The 15850-nt window shown below is 49.2% G+C and overlaps 1 protein-coding gene and 1 long non-coding RNA gene across 2 annotated transcripts in view; both read left to right on the top strand.

Annotated features, from left to right (window-relative positions):
• LOC310753702 (inositol polyphosphate 5-phosphatase OCRL-like) overlaps positions 1-15850 on the top strand; it is a gene marked incomplete at both ends in the record, with an annotated part of 328447 nt that overhangs the window by 243045 nt on the left and 69552 nt on the right.
• LOC310753800 lies at positions 1355-5047 on the top strand. Its single transcript, XR_014543461.1, has 4 exons — positions 1355-1470; positions 2613-2724; positions 3886-3971; positions 4985-5047. It is a non-coding gene; the product is annotated as an uncharacterized lncRNA (long non-coding RNA).

Genomic DNA, 15850 nt, shown 5'->3' with positions numbered 1-15850 from the left:
GCTTCCTGTCCGTTGCTTTATTTACATGCAGTCCGAGGAAGGCAGACTTCCTTACTTTTTGCCTTCTCCGTTTTCAGCCAATTTCAAATTGTTTCCTTTTAGATTTGTTGTTCAATCTTACTCACGGTAGTCCAATTTAAGTTCCAAATGTCAGGAAGGAATCGGCGCTCTCCGTCAATGGCAACGCGGCTTCACTCCACGGGCTGGGTAGCGGCTCTCAGCACCGCGCTCCCCGATGCCGCTCCGGAGCCTTTAAAAAGACTCCTTTGCAGTAAGGGGGGGCGCTTAAGGTGCCCACCGAGCCTCCTTGCTCTCAGGCTTCCGCGCCTGAGATTTTAGGGGTCCCCGCTTCGCCGTAGCGGTCAGACCCGAACTCGTGAAGAAGCCTCCCTGAGCAGAGCTCAGCAGGAGGCGGCCATTAGCGTTGGCGCCGACCGGAAGTCTCCATCTTCATGTAGTTCTTCATGTACTGTTCCCAGGATAGGTAAAGATCATTCAACAGTTTTCAAATTGAAAAACGGTGTTTCATTTTGAGATCCTTTGTAACACCATCCAGTTCATTTAACCACAACCTACAACCCTTGAGGTTTTTACTGAAGCAAAAGGATTGATTCCATCCCTGTATCAAACAGCTGTGATTGGAGGATCGTCTGTTTCATAGCAGCTCCTGTGCCCCTTCCCTCTGCTGCATTTGGCATGAAATTGCCGGTGATTTCCCCAGGAGTAAAAAGGCCTACCTACTCTGAGCTTATTCTTGGGAATTACTTTGCAACAAAGAAGAAAGCTTTTCATCTTCTGTTTCTTTTCATTTTTTATGTTTTCAAAATGCTTGATATCTGACACTGATTTCTGTATATTGTGTTTTCTTTGTTTTTCAAGCTTTCAAAAAAAATAGCCTTTGAAACCAGCTGGTACAGTGGTCAGAAGACTTGCCTTCGTGTCCACAGAATGGAGAAGAAAAGTTCGCCCAACGAATCCCTGGGTGCGACCCCAGAGACCTCCGGCTCCCACCTGGCTGAGCCTTCTCTTTGCCAGCTCACTTCAATGCCCTCTGTTCCCAGAGATACCACTGGAAGAGCTGCTTCCCTTAGCCAGGAAGAGTCGGGGTCCCAGCAGCCTTCCCAGCAGGCCTCCCACATTTCCTCCTCCTTGGGCAGTGCTCCATTGCAGGTCCCCGAGCAGCTTGCCGAAGAAAGGCCCCATGGCACTGGCCAAAGTGCTTCCCTCCCATCTCTGGATGAGGTTTCTTCTTCCCAGTGCACCACCCAGGGAATGGGTCACCAGTGTGCAGCGATGTTCTCTAGCCTGCAGTCTGGGAGTAGGAAAAGTATGATCAGCTTTGAGGGCATCTCCTTTGGGAGTGCTCTCCAGGGGACCCAGGCTGTTTCCTCTACCTCTAAGTCTCCAGAGGGGTCTGTCCCAGCTCCGAGCACAGCTGATCTGGCTAAAGGCGGCCAGGGGCAAGGCCAGGTAAGTCCAGATTGAGAGGTAGGGAAAGGGCTTTGAGGCTGTAATGCCCTCCTTGAGTCTCTCCAGCTGCTTTGGACAACTGCCCCCATCCCTGACCCCTGGCCATACCGCCTGGGCCTGGTGAGAGATGGAGCCCCAGAACACCTGGAGTGCACCAGGCTGGGGAAGGATGTCGTGAGGTGGAAGGCAAAAGGAAGGCAGACAGCCCATCCCGGGGTCAGTCCTTTTCCTCCTTCTAGCTTAATGGCTCACCTGAGCCACCATCATTTAAACTGGGGAAGCAGCAGCGGCTCATCAGAACTCACAAGTTAGGAAGTCCTATGTTATAGTCCCCATCTTCTTGTTATGTCCTCTTGGTGGGGAGAATCGTGCCGTTTTCCTGTGGGTGGGCAGCCAGCCAGCAGCAGGCTGGCAGGTGGGCCCAGGGAAATGGCTTTGTTGGGGGAGCCTCAGAACTCGTCCTCTGCATGTTTGTTCCCTGTTGCCCCAAAGTGGGAACTGTCTTGCAATTCAGGCTTGTGGCACACAGGTAGAGAAGGGGAGCCGTTTGTCTCTTCAGATGCCTGGGAGAAGAGAGCAGTGGGTGGGGGCAGCCTCTGCTCCCCCTTCTAGAAAGGAGGCCTTTGCCAACATGGGTGCAATTCTGCTCCATGTGGGGAAAGTGTTTATCCATCATGGACTTGGGGGGATGCTGCTGCCAGCCAATATGGGCTTTGAAGGATATTTTTTTACTGTAGGCCTGTTTATTCTGCTGCATTTCAATGTTTGCCTATTTTCTGACCTAGTTGTAAAGTACCTTGAGATTCCCACATAATAGGTTGCAGGTAAATACTCTAAAAATAAGAACTCCCCCCCACCATTATGTCACAAAGTCAATTGACACAGAGCCTAAAATAATGCCAATGAGCTCTTCTACCTGGAAGTGCAACATCAGCCCTTCAACACATCAGCATGAGGTGCAGTTGTCACACGGCTACGACTCATAAGCCATGAATGCAGGTCTGAATAGTGCTCCTTTGGAAACCCCCACCCTCCATGCAGAAAAAGAGCATCTGCCCCTGAAATCCTTTCCGTATAAAGTGTATGAATGACAGGCAGCTAAAAAACTGTCTCCTCGGCTATTTGGCTCATGTGTCTCATAGAACAAACTCCGTGGACGAAAACAGCCTTGCCAGGAATGTGAGCCGACTTTAATCCAGCCTGCCCTGAAATATCTCAGAAGTGAAGCAGGAGAAAGAGGCCCAGTTTATGGCGGTGAGCTGACTTGGTTTTGAGTAGGAGGGTGTGCGCTGCAGAGGACTGGTCTGCTTATGTGAATAGGCTGGACTACAAAATCTCTGGCTGCTCTTATAATCTTTTCCTGCAAGGCTGCAGTTAGGTTAGTGAGTGGCAGGCTATTGCCTATCTTGTGTATCAGCAGCACTGTAGAGTCAGGCCAGATGGCAAATCCTGATAGTTGGGGTCGGGATGCATATGGAATGGGTTGGAGAAAGAGGGGTGGCCATTTCCAATCTACCAGGAAGCATTTTTCTGCTGGAGAAACAGCTTGCACCAGCAGAGGGAGGCAGCACTCCACAGAAAACCTCTCTGTCATACAAGCAGTCCTCTACAAGGAGATCCTTGGGCTGGGAGGTTCTGGAAGTGACCATATTCCAGATGAGGGGGAGCATGAATTCAGGCTCTGGGCTTTCGTTTCGTGTTGGAATGGAGATGTAAAATCACTTCTTTTGTATTCAGGTCAGGACAACAGATCCACACCTGGGAGCTTGTCAAAAGTTAAAAGTTAAAAATGTAAAAGTCAAAAGTTAAAAATGTAAAGGCTAATGGAATTCTATTTAAAAATCAAAAGTCGCTGTGGTGGTTCAAGTTATAGTGTCAGACAAAAGACAAGATGGAAAAGAAAAGATAAGGAACAGAGAAAAAAGATAGAGAGAAAAAGAAGAAAGAAAGAAAAAGAAAACACAAAAAATCCTGCTGAAAATAGTCTGTTTTTTCAGAAAAGAGAAGGAAAAGAAAAAAACCATTGTAATAAGTAAATAGAAAAAGGGGGGAGTGGGGATGGAATAGTGGATATATATATATAGAATTCTTTAATGAGAAATTAAAAAAAAAACTTTTAAAACTTTTTTTGAGTGATAGCAGCTCTTTTGGCTGAGGTGTGGCATGCAGCTGAAACAGTATTTAAGGAAACTCAAACATTCCGTGTGAATCTCCAGGAGCTTGAAGAGAAACTCCAGGCGTTGCCAGCAACACTCCAGGATCCGCAAGCCAGAGGTATTTTTGAGAATCCTGTCTTCAGAAATTCCGGGGACATGGCCCTCCCAGTGTTAAGGTGGGGAGGTGGGGCTGCGCATTTGCAGATAAGAGTCAAAAGTTAAAAATGTAAAGGCTAATGGAATTCTATTTAAAAATCAGGTCAGGACAACAGATCCAAACCTGGGAGCTTGATGGCAGCTGAAGGGATCCACGGTGATCCAGGACAAGCTGCACTTGCTGCTCAGGTAAGGCCAGAAGGAGGCTTACCAGGCGTCCCCAGTTGCCAGGGACAATCCCCGGATTCAGCAATCTGTCCCCGGCAGAAATTTGTCCCTGGAATGTCCCCGGATTTACGCCTGGGGACTTCCTGCACTGCAACATGGCTGACGCCATGGCAGCAAGCAGCATCAGAGGTCCCGACTACATCCGGGGACATTAATTAAATCCGGGGACATTCCAGCCAGTTCCAGCCAGCCAATTCGCTGGCTGGGGGGGGTGCCCCGACCTTGGTGTAGCCGCCGCTGAGAAGAGGGAGAGCCCGACTCGAGAGAGCACACCCAGAGGAAGGTATGTCTGCTTTAACGCCTCATTGCTGAGCAAAAAACAGCGTTCTTGGCCGTTCCTGTGGCGTACACCCCTCCCCCCTTTTCTCCAGCTGGACGGCTTGTCTTTGGGGCGTTGAGGCAAAGCACAGCAGAGGGGATCCCCTGCCCCCCAACTTTGTGGGAGAGCTTGCTTGCAGATAGGGATAGCGCACGGTTGGAGAGCCTTTTATTTGTAATTGCTCTGGTTGCTTAGAAGGGTAGTTGGCGGCTGAAGTGAATCAAGTCAACTTTAATCGTTTAACCTGCCAGAAAAAGGGCCAGTTTAAAACAGCGGCTGTCTAGTTCACAGAGTTCCTGAACAAGCATGCATGGAAACACCGGTTTCTATAAGAACTGAAATGTGCTTCATTTGCAACTAAGTAGAGCCTCTCTGCTAATGCAGAGCACAATCCACAGCTTCAGGCAAGGCCATTTATATACCCAGAATCCAGAGCAGCCTTTTCTCATACTCCTCTGAAGTACCACCACTGCAACACCAGCGCTTGGCCTTCTGGCACTTGCAGGCTAGGGAAAGAGCTCTTTAGCACCCTGGGGTGGAGCTCCATCTCAGCAAAAGCACTGTCTGCTCATTCCCAACTTCTTCAGCCAGTGCCTCTGTGCCTTCTGTAAATGTCTGGAGTAAATGTCTAGCAGGAAGTGCCTGTCCTCTCCAGGATGTTGAAATACTGAAGAAGGCACCCAATAGCCCTAAGACGGGGGCGGAAACAGTACTTAAGGATGATCAAGCATTGTGTGTGAAGGTCCAGGAGCTTGAAGAAAAACTCCAGCTGTTGCCAGGAATACTCCAGGATCCGCAAGGAAGAGGTATTTTTGAGAATCCTGTCTTCACAAATTCCGGGGACATGGCCCTCCCAGTGTTAAGGTGGGGAGGTGGGGTTGGGAGTTTGCAGATAAGAGTCCAAAGTTAAAAATGTAAAGGCTAATGGAATTCTATTTAAAAATCAAAAGTCGCTGTGGTGGTTCAAGTTATAGTGACAGACAAAAGACAAGATGGAAAAGAAAAGATAAGGAACAGAGAAAAAAGATAGAGAGAAAAAGAAGAAAGAAAGAAAAAGAAAACACAAAAAATCCTACTGAAAATGGTTTGTTTGTTTGTTCAGAAAAGAGAAGGAAAAGAAAAAAACCATTATAATAAGTAAATAGAAAAAGGGGGGAGTGGGGATGGAAAAGTAGATATATACCGTATTTTTCGCCCTATAGGATGCAATTTTTCCCCTCCAAAAATGAAGGGGAAATCTGGGTGCGTCCTATGGGGCGAATGCAGGCTTTCGCTGAAGCTTGGAGAGCGAGAGGGGTCGGTGCACACCGACCCCTCTCGCTCTCCAAGCTTCGGGAACACATCCACAGCCTAGGCAGCCCTGCGGGAGTTCCTGCAGGGCTGTCTAGGCTGCGGATAGCAGCCTGCCGCCCGGTGCGAGGGGCGCCCTGAAGCAGAGCGCCCCTCGCTCCGGGCAGACATCCGCAGCGTGGGGAGACCTGCGGGGAACTCCTGCAGGGCTCCCCTCGCTGCGGATAGCAGCCTGCCGCCCAGCGCGAAGGTCGCCCTGAAGCAGAACGCCCCTTGCGCCGGGCAGACATCCGCAGCTTGGGGAGACCTGCAGGAATTCCCCGCAGGGCTCCCCACGCTGCGGATAGCAGCCTGCCGCCCCGCGCGAGAGGCACCCTGAAGCAGAGCGCCCTGCGCGCCGGGCAGACATCGGCCAGCCCCACAAGCTCGGGGGACAGCAGGGAGGCGGAGCGCCACCATCCCACTGTTCCTCGACCTGGTTCGGTTTCCCCGACCTGGTTTTGGGGGGGAAATAAAGGGGGAAAAAATTCCTTTATTTTCCCCAAAAAAAACTAGGTGCGTCCTATGGGACGGAGCGTCCTATGGGACGAAAAATACGGCATATAGAATTTTTTTATGAGAAACTAAAAAAACCTTTTTTAAAAAAAGAGAAAAAATGAGTAATAATAATGAAAATGAGTAAATGAGTAAGAAGTGAATAGAAATGGATGAATAATGAGTAATAATGTATTAATAAAAAAGGGAGGGTTGTGTGTATAACTAAAGAAGAAGGAGGAGAGAGAGAGAGAGAGAGAGAGAGAGAGAGAGAGAGAGAGAAGGGAACAAGAAAAAGGGACAGTTTTAATTCTCCTGTGGGACCCCCAGGGCTTGGTGTCAGGTCCCTAGATCGGGGCTGAGACGGCGGTTCCAGGAAATGGGCTCCAATGGTTCAGGCCGCCTACCTGGGTTCAGAGGGTTTTAAAATACGGATAAGAAATGGACTGAAAATAAACTAAATAAAATAAAGCATGGTTTTTGCTGTGCCCCCCTGCACTGGCAGGGGAGGGTCCACACCGCGTTCTTCTAGCCCCCAGCCGGTGCGCGGCTCCTCTGCTCTTTTGCTCCAGCCGCTGGTGATATTGGCTTGGGGTCGGAGCTGGGCTAGGTGGGGCGTTCCCTCCGGGCTTCCCTGTCTCTCCCGATCCCCTCCTATCGTTCTCCTCCCCACCCCCATGTTACCTGTGGGGGCGCCTTACCAATACAGTAGTACCTTGGATCCCGAACGCCTTGCGACACGAATGTTTTGGCTCCCAAAGGCCACAAACCCGGAAGTGAGTGTTCCGGTTTGTGAATGTTCTTTGGAGCCCAAATGTCCGACGGGGCTTCTGCGGCTTCGGATTGAGTGCAGGAAGCTCCTGCAGTCAATCGGAAGCCGCGCCTTGGTTTCTGAATGTTTTGGAAGTCAAACGGACTTCTGGAATGGATTCTGTTTGACTTCCGAGGTACCACTGTATATCTTCTCGGAGCAGGGGCAATCCCATTGCTGCCTTCAGTTCTGGTAAAGCTAAGAATTGCTTGTGCAGATCTTGATGCCTTCAAGGCCGAGGCTGTCATCTGATGAGACCCAGTACTCCTATCAGAGAAGCAAATCCTCAAATACAGTCATTCCTCTTGTTCCGCTCGGTTCAGGTTACGTCATTTCAGGTTGCGTCCTGCGGTGACCCGGAAGTAACGGAACGGGTTACTTCCAGGTTTCGCTGCTCGCGCATGTGCAGACGTTCAGAATGACGCCACGCGCATGCGCAGAAGCGGCAAATCGCGACCCACACGCGCGCAGACGCGGGTTGCGTTCTGCTCATGATGTGAACGGGGCTCCGGAACGGATCCCGTTCGCAACCAGAGGTACGACTGTAGTTGAAATGCCTGGCTTGTTCAATGGCTTGTCCATTTAGGAACCATTTCTGCTTCCTGGGCTGTGCCCCCAATACTACGGCTTTTGTCTTGGAATAATTTGTATTCAACTCTTTGTTACGGCACAGTCTCCCAAAGTTCTTTAGTAATCGCCTCATACCCATTTGCGTTTGTGCTAACAACACCGTATCGTTGGCATGTAGCAAAATAGATACATTATGGGATAAAACTGAAACAGGGAAATATCTGGCCATTTGGGTTCCTTTATTACATCATTTACATAAAAGTTAAAAAGCAGAATTTTAGAAAGTATTTCAAAGTGTTTAAAATGATTTAGGAATTACAAGGTTAACTTTTTAAAAAAGATATTAAATAAGTTTTAAAAGCCTTTATGTGTAACTGATGTTGATGTTGGGGGGTGGGGGGGTGGCAGCTGTGCTTCTAAGACTCCCTTAAAACTGATTTACAGTGCTGGCTCTTGGGGATTGAAAGGGCACATAAAAGGCCTTGCCCCAAATTAAAGAAAAACCAACAAACAATCCCAGTCAAACAATTATAAAAACCAGCCTGTGGAGCTCAGATGAACAAGTCCCACTTCGGTGCAACTTGACCGGAATGACATGCACAGATGCTCCCTTCTTTTTCTGAGTTAAAGCAGTGATTTTGGCTGAGGTGTGGCATGGAGCTGAAACAGTACTTAAGGAAACTCAAGCATTGCGTGTAAAGCTCCAGGAGCTTGAAGAGAAACTCTAGGCATTGCCAGCAACACTCCAGGAGCCGCAAGCCAGAGGTATTTTTGAGAATCCTGTCTTCACATGGCCCTCCCTCCCAATGGGTTTCAAGTCCCATCATCCATGATGAGCGCTGGCCATGTTGGCTTGGGCTTAGGGGAATCCCACCACAGTCTGGAGCCCAGTTCAGTGCGCCTTTGTGGGCAGCTGGTAGCCATGCCAGGGTCGCCTTCGCTGCGTGGAAGGGGTGGCCTCCCCCCCACCCCCACCCCATGCGCAGGAGACCAGAGGCCAGTAGCAGACTGCGCATGTGCCTCTGAAGGGCACAAAGGTTTGCTGCCTCCTTGTGTGCCCATTTTCTTGCCAAAAAGAATAAAAATACAGCATATGGTTGCATATGGCTTTTCCTTCAGGTGAGGAACACGAGGAGGAGGAGGAGGAGCAGCAGCAGCAGGAGGAGAAGGGAAAATAAAGAAAATGGGGGGGGGGATATATATTTTCCTATATATTTCTATTATTAGTTCTATGTATTGCTTGTTTATTTAATAAAATATATTTTTAAAAGCCTGCAAAGTGGTTTACCAAAACAAAAAACAAAAAAACCACCACAGCAGTCAAATCAAGAAAAATCAACAATCCTACTTTAAAACATACAAAAGCTAAAATATTAAAAGAGATGAAAATTACTTCAACTTCCTAAGCTTCTAGGTATGCCTCCCTCAACAAGAATGCTTTTAGCAGGTGCCTGAAAAGCGTCTAGCAAAGGCACGTGCTTTGTTGCAAGAGGCGGGGAGTTCCAAAGGGCAGGTGCTGCCACACTAAACAATGCAGTACAGATATTCTGCGGAACCTGTGGTAGCGCTTGAAACTGTGAGAATTCCAGCTCCATGATTGCAGTCATGGGATTGTTGTCTATGTTTTGACTCCACAGAGTGGGAAGTGACGGCGACAGGATGTTTGTGTTCCTGTGTTCCGTGAAGTGGGACTATTGTCCTTTGTTCTTTTTCTCTTTGCTGTCTGATGCTCGAGAGAGAGGGAGCCATGTTGCAGTGCTCCGTGTGTGTGTTTACATGTAAATAAAGTAGATTAGCCAAAATGCTGAGTTGCTGAGGTCTGTCACGCATGATGCACAAACTCATGCGGATCCCTAAGTGTGCCGGTGTTGCTTGGCATCGGTCGCTGTGGTGTTCGGGCTGAAGAAAGCTTATGAAGCTCCCAAACGATCGACCAGGAGGGAGGGAACATGCCAGTCGGGCACGTGTCTCTGCCAGGGTGCTACTCGAGTGTAGGCTGAACTCCTGACAGAAACTACGGAAGGGGAGGTTTTAGTCATGGGGATTTCACCATGCTCTGAAAAGGAAAACATTGATTTCAACAGCAGGCCTGCACAGCAGCAATCTACTCGCCTGCGAGTCTCATCATGATCAGTGGGACTTATTCCCGAGCCGGCGGTGCATAAGATGGGCTGCACCCCTTGCACCCAACTTGTACCTAAAACTCTGCACAAGCCTGCACCAGAGAAGAGTGGAGCTGGAAGGGACCCCTGAGGGTCATCAAGCCAACCCCCTGGGGCAATGCAGGAATCTCAAGTAGACTATCCCTGACCGATGGCCCCCCGTCTTCTGTTTTTCCTCTCAGCCAGGACACACAACAACGGAGACTGGAGGTGGGGGGAAAGATAAATTTTGACAAGGGAAAGGCAATAGGGCCGATTTGTCAGGCGCACACAGGCACAGCTTGAAGACTTTACGCAGAGAGGAACCCCACACGGGAGACACAGATACACAAGCACACAGAAGTCAATAACCCAAGAGTGGCTTCTAAGTGGGGGGTTGGCTGAGGACAGGGTGGGGCGGAAACATGTGGAGCTTTGCAGAGGGGAGGCAGAAAGCGTTTGTCAGAGGGAAACTCACTTTCCCTTTTTAGAAACCGGCCAAGATCCCTTCTGCATTTGCAGCGCTGCCCCCAAAGTGATCCTTTCAATCCACTTGATAGTCCAGCTGTAGGCGCTGGTCTTCCAGGCAGAATGAAAGGCGCACCCACCGATCCCGCTTCCTTCCTCTCCCCTTCCTGCCCCCCTCCGTTCTTTGCTCACCTGCCTCCTTCCCGTCCTCTCCCCTGCCTGCCTCCTCCAGCCGGGAGCGCCCACCCACAGTAAAACACCCCAAAATCTTTCCCTGCACTTGAGAGCAGTCAGCTAACGTAGGGGTACAGGCCAGGCCACAGGCCACTCCCAGCTCAATCCCCTCACCTCAGCATCGGCCGCCTCATCAGAGGTCCGGCCCTGCTTGGGAATATGAGTGGGAGAGGGCCATTGCACTCAGGTCCTGCTTATGGGCTTGTTGTGAGCCTCTGCTGGGCAACTATGGGGAACAAGGTGCTGGACTAGATCATCCATTGGTCTAATCCAGAAGGACTGTTCTTACATCTGGGGTGGACTGGAGGCAACTCCAACTTGCAAAAAGCCCTGGAACACCAAGAATTGCAGACTCCCACACTCAAAAGCAAATGAGCTATTGCTTCGCTTCTTAAAACAAAAGAAAAAAACAAAACAAAAGGGGTTTGGCGACCACGTCCAGTAGCAAACAGACCAATGAAAGTTGCATTTTTGCGTGGGTAGGAAGGGTGTCATTTTCCTTTGGCTGATTTAGGTCCTCGGCTTTTAGACTCCAGAACTGGCACAAACAGGGATGGAACTCTGCTTCAGTTCAAAGGGAGGTATGATTGGCAGGCAAGGTGACACAGCCAGTTATGTGGAAGGGAGGAGGAGGAGGGTGGGGAGGTCACAAGGGAGGAAAGAGCTCTGCACCTCAGCTCGGAATTATTTTGGAAGAGTGGAGGGGAACAGAGGAAACCTTTCTTCCCTTTCAGTCTTTTCTCCCCCCCTCCTTTTTTCTCCCCCCCCCTTTTCTAAGAATATGCTATACGGAATTTCCGAGGGGGAAATTCGCTACGGATCTCGCCTTCCCCAGAAACCCCTCCACATAGCTAGGGCGCGAGACAATGAGCTCGAGAAAGCCCTTTCCTTCCCCTGTCGCACCAAGCACCACATCTTTTTTTATTAATAAAAGACCCTGCTTCCCTCTTTCTGGTATGAAAGCGTATCAATATGAACGGGGACTTGGGAATGAACTCTGTATTTACATACTGCTGCGTATAGCCCAATCAAAAGCATCGGATTTGGACAGCTAGCCAATAGCGCTTAGCGGATAGCGGCCTCTAGTGGACAGAATCTTACCTCTGCCTGTTTCCGTTCAGCGGAGCAGCGGAGCTTCGCCAGCTTGACTGAGCTCCTGAGTGGCCGCCGGCTGAGAGAACAATGGACTGGACTCAGTCCATCAAAAGCCCATTAACTGGTTTCTATTGCCAAAAGTGATCCTTTGTTGCAAGAAATCTGTCAAGCCCCTTCCCTTATGGACTGCCGGCTTAGGAAAAGCCCCTCACTTCAGAAAATCATCGAAAATCAACCTCCTGCATCAATTTCCTCCATTCCAACGCCATTCTTGCCCTAAAGGAAAGGACTCTTTCCCCCTCTATCTCCCGCCAAAATCCCTCAAGCGTGAGGACACGTGTACACCCAGGGAAGTGCCCAAAGGTGACAATTACTGAGCAGTTAGGTGGCCAAAGAAACCAAGAGCCCATCACCAGACTTGCCCCAGGGTATGGATGTGCAGGAGGGACGCGGGTGGCGCTGCGGTCTAAACCACAGAGCCTAGGGTTGCCGATCAGAAGGTCGGCAGTTCGAATCCCCGCGACGGGCTGAGCTCCCGTTGCTCGGTCCCTGCTCCTGCCAACCTAGCAGTTCGAAAGCACGTCCAAGTGCAAGTAGATCAATAGGTGCCGCTCCGGCGGGAAGGTAAACGGCGTTTCCGTGCGCAGCTCTGGTTCGCCAGAAGTGGCTTAGTCCTGGTGGCCACATGACCCGGAAGCTTTATGGCGGCTCCCTTGGCGGCCAATAAGGTGAGATGAGCGCTGCAACCCCGAGTCGGTCACGACTGGACCTAATGGTCAGGGCTCCCTTTAGCTTTAGCTTTACTTAAGAGGTGCCTGGACATGTTTGCCTGTGTTAAGCTTGTACTGAGTGAGAAGTCTGGACATGTTTGCCTATGGCCTGTCCACCGTCCCTCAGACCTGTGGGAATGTTCAGGGATGCAGGAGAGGATATATTGTCTGATTATATCCTTATCCAACTGGTCTTAACAAGTTCCACAATTTAGCAGAGTAACATTCCCGTCTTCTAAAATTTGCAGCGGATGCGTTTGCTCAGGCTCGCTAAAGCCTCTATAATAACTCTTCTGGTATTTCCCCCTTATTCCCTCATAAAAGATAAGACATGACACAGTCTTCTATAAAAGTATAAAAAGAGTTTACTCACATTCTGTTCACAATCGGATCCCAGAAGGCAGACTTAGCTTAGAAAAGTAACATACACTTGAAAACTATTCCATAAGAAGACAGTCCCTTTGTCCTCTCTTGGCTGAGGGCATCTTTGGCTAAGCAGATGTTGTTTCTTCGATGCATGTGGTGAAAGAGAGAGAGAGATGGCTGCCCTGCCCTGTGCTTTTGTCGTTACCTGCACAGGTGAGGCCACACCCACCTTTAGTCACATGTAAAGGAAGTTTGTCCCAGCCCAGATTCCTATGCCCCACAAATAACCCAGAGATGCATTTTCAGTAAGAGGATACATTCTACTCATGTTAAAACACGCTGATTCCTGGACCATCCGCGGGCTGGATTGAGAAGGCGATTGGGTCTGTATGCAATGTATTCTGGGTGACCGTGGGAAGTTTTAAAAGTCAATGTCACCCCATGTTCGGGGTTCTTACTCCTGTGGGAACCTGTTGCGCAACAAAAAAAGATCTTGGTCTCCTGACCGCTGTTTTGCTCCAATTTGTGGCTGGAATCTCCTTCATTTCTGACCGCAAGTACCCGCGGGCTCTGCCCGACGAGCTGGGCTGTTGAGTAGCCTCACACCCCGGAATTTTCCTCATCAATGCCAACTCACCCATAGAGGCAGAATAGGAAGCCAGCCCTCCAGGACTTGCTCCTCTGCTGTAAACATAGTTAAAGTTGAGCTGCAGCTAGTAAGACCAAGCACTGGGCGCCTCTCACAGAACCAAAGGCTAAAATTGGGTCGAGTGCTTCTCTCCAGAATCTCTTTCCAGGATGATGGCTTCACATGCCTCCTTCTAATAGCAAATTCATCTGGGGAGACCCGATAGACGGCGGCCAAACACATGGAAAGCACATTTGGTGGTGGGGAATAAGAGGGTGCTGCTCCACAAACCTTAAAAAGCACCCTCTCCAATGGCATGGCACTTGGATGACCCTGTGGTTCTACCCCTGGGGCTGAGGGTGATGAAACAATTCCTGAGACAGCTAAAGTGCTGGTGGTGAAAAACCCACGTCAAATGAGACCAAACACGGGTTAGAGCTCAACCAAGTTAGAGCCTACCAAGTGGCGATAGCGACGGTGAGGAGGACCATTGTTGCTGGATCTGTTGGTGAAAACAGTACCAGGAGACTCTTTCAGGTGGTTCATAGTCTAACAGAACCACCTTTGCCATCAGGGTCTGATACAGAGTCCAAGATCTCCTGTAATGACTCCTGTCATGAGTTTTTCTGCAGATAAAAAGAGGTAGACTCCACCAAGGTAGGAGGGTGCCAGAGCTCTGCCTAGTCGGAGACATAGGATGGCTTGCCAGTTCCCGGGGCCACGTGGAGGAGGGGGTAGGAGGGAGGGAAACAGATGGAGTATGCATGCACATTTGACTGCCTAATGGCATCCACATCACCCAGGGGATCACAGCCACAGAGATAAGAAAAGAAGAGCCACCCCATTGTCTGGAGAGGTCACTTACCTGATCGCATGGACAAGCCATTGTCATCGGACCCCAGTGATGGAAGTGTGCAGCTGTATTGAGGCAGCACCAGGTGTTGAAATTGTGCACCTCTAACAATTTTGTGCCTTGGGCAACTGCCCCTGTGCCCCGCAGCCCACTACGCCACTGGGTCTAGTCAAGTTGGATGGGATCCATTACAACCTGTTGCCTCTGAGGATGTGGACAGACTTGAACGAGTGAAACCTACCACCTAAAGAAGTGATTGTTTAACTGCTTATTAAAAAGACATATTTGCACCTGGCCATTATGTCCAATTATCGTCCAGTCTCAAACTTTCCATTCCTGGGCAAGGTAATTGAACGGATGGTCATTGAACAACTCCAGGCATGTCTGGAGAATAATGCAAAATATAGATGTCTTGGAAAAATCTCAGGATATACTATAAATAGGTCCAAATCAGAGTTGATGTTATTAGGAAATATATATTTTTGTTCAACTGTATAAACAATACCAATTTCATACTTGTACTGAAAATGTTAATTATCTAGGCACATTACTACCATCAGATTTATCAGCAAAGTATTCCCCTCAGCTCCTCCTCCTGACTAGGCTGCTTCTGTGGGAGAAGAGAGCTGTCACGTGCCTTGCTCGCTACCTTTCTAACAACCCAGCTGACCTCCGTGCATTTTGTCCTTTCCCTCAGGCAGCAAAATGTCTTAGGCTGGCCTTGGGCATAAGTACTCGCCAAGTTGCAACGTTTTGTTTCAGAACCCATTTGCTTAAATTAAAAAAGGAAAAGAAGGGAATGCTTTTTTTAAAAAAATGATGTGCCCAGAACTCCTTTCTCTGATCAGTGAGTAAGCCCAAACAGCTCCCACACATCTGGCCTTAGGACTTCCAGAGCGGATGTGTGATCCCAAGCTATTGTTTGACATGCCATATTTTTCGTTTCAGCATTGGAGCGCTCTTGCAGAGACTGTCCCTTTGTTCAGAAGGTCACAGGCCCAGAGTGAAAAACTGACACTCCTAATTTCAAGCTCAGGCCCTCCAGGTGTTTCTGGACTCCAGATCCTATAATCCCAGACCATTGGTCATGATGGTGATGGGCATTGGAGACCAGCAAAATCTGGAGGGACACAGATCAACTCTGAGCCAAAAGTTTGGCTTTTGCTATTTTTGGACACCCTTGGTCATGAGCCAAGTGTGATTCTCGAACTCTGAATGCTGACTTTGCCAAATCCATACAGGCCCTTTTCATCTCTCATGCTCAGGAAGTCGCAGCCACAGCTCAGGAGAGGATTTTTCATTTGCTCCTTTTCCATGGGGTGGGGAAAACTCAACACTTTTAATCTTGTCTTATTTTTATGCAAATTGGGTGGTCCAAAACAAGGAGACTTATATCTGCACCCTCTCTTTAGCACAGATGGCCTGCAGGAGAATTTCCTGTCCTTAAAAGTAAAACTGAACTTTTTTGGCAGTGCAACTGCAGGGAAGGCATTGTCTGCCATGTTTGCAGTTGAAGGCAGAGCTTGGGGGGGGGGCAGGAATGTTCAGCAGAGGGCAACCAAAATTATCAAGGGGCTGGAGCAACTCCCAGATGAGAAGCTAAAACATTTGGGGCTTTCTAGTTTAGGGGGGAAATGAGTAAGGGAGGACACGGTCAGGGGTACACACATAGTGTAGAGAAAATGCAATGCGATCAGTTTTTCATCCCTCCATAATTCCAGAACCCAATGGGGCCATCCAATTGTGGGTTACTGGGTGGTT

Source organism: Podarcis filfolensis, assembly GCF_964270895.1.
Source record: "Podarcis filfolensis genome assembly, chromosome: W".
NCBI lineage: Eukaryota > Metazoa > Chordata > Lepidosauria > Squamata > Lacertidae > Podarcis > Podarcis filfolensis.
This window is presented reverse-complemented; position numbering and strand designations above follow the sequence as displayed.